Source organism: Octopus bimaculoides, chromosome 1, assembly GCF_001194135.2.
Source record: "Octopus bimaculoides isolate UCB-OBI-ISO-001 chromosome 1, ASM119413v2, whole genome shotgun sequence".
NCBI lineage: Eukaryota > Metazoa > Mollusca > Cephalopoda > Octopoda > Octopodidae > Octopus > Octopus bimaculoides.
Window position 1 is genome coordinate 166,338,644 of NC_068981.1, and position 857 is coordinate 166,339,500.

Here is an 857-nt window from a genome sequence, read left to right on the forward strand (position 1 = left end):
CGCTTCGTTATATTATATATCTAATACAAGGATATAAAAGTGGCGACGAGTTGTTCGAAGTTTGCGTTGGATGTTTAACATTTTTATTTTGGTACGAAGCCAAAATTTAAAAATCGTTTTAACATGGAAGACTTATTAGCCTCCGTGGTGCAGTTGCAGCAGCAACAACAATAACAACAGCAATTGCAGCAGCAGCAACGGCAACTACAACAAAACCAACAGTTGCTGGAATTAATGTTGAAGAAGTTTGAAAATACTTCAGGTTAGTACTCGCCAGACAGCGTAGCAAACTCAATTGAAGAATTCAGCCGTAAACCACTTGTAACGGTTATAGGATTGCACGATGAAGATCATTTTTTATAAGAAAATATTTATTTATGCCGTTACATTCTAGGTTGCCATACCACGACGGGTAGGCCAGTGTAATAGTATATAAAACATGCAAGGTTGAGAATGTAGGCCTGTATCTGTATGTTCCTTCTTTTATAGCAGTAATTGTATAGAGGGAGAGATGGTAGGGTTATAATGTTGGCGCCATTGTCTGACAGTGGCTGACAGTAAAGTTATTTCTCCCTCTGCCAAGTTGTAGCTGATCAGCCAGGCATCTTTCTCCATGAGACGTCAATTGACCACTGGTCACTAGAAAGTGAAAAGAGGAAGTTTTCTTGGAGTGTCCTGTTTATATAGCCATGAAGCAGGGCAGTGAGTGCAAAGGATTTAGCTTGTTTACCTCAATTCTAGATCGAGCAGAAGAGGTCAGAAAAGGGTCAAGTGGTGGAGACCGCTTCGGCCTAGCTATTCAAATATGGGTAAAGTGGATCGAATCCACTTCACGCCTGCCAGGTTCCTATATATAC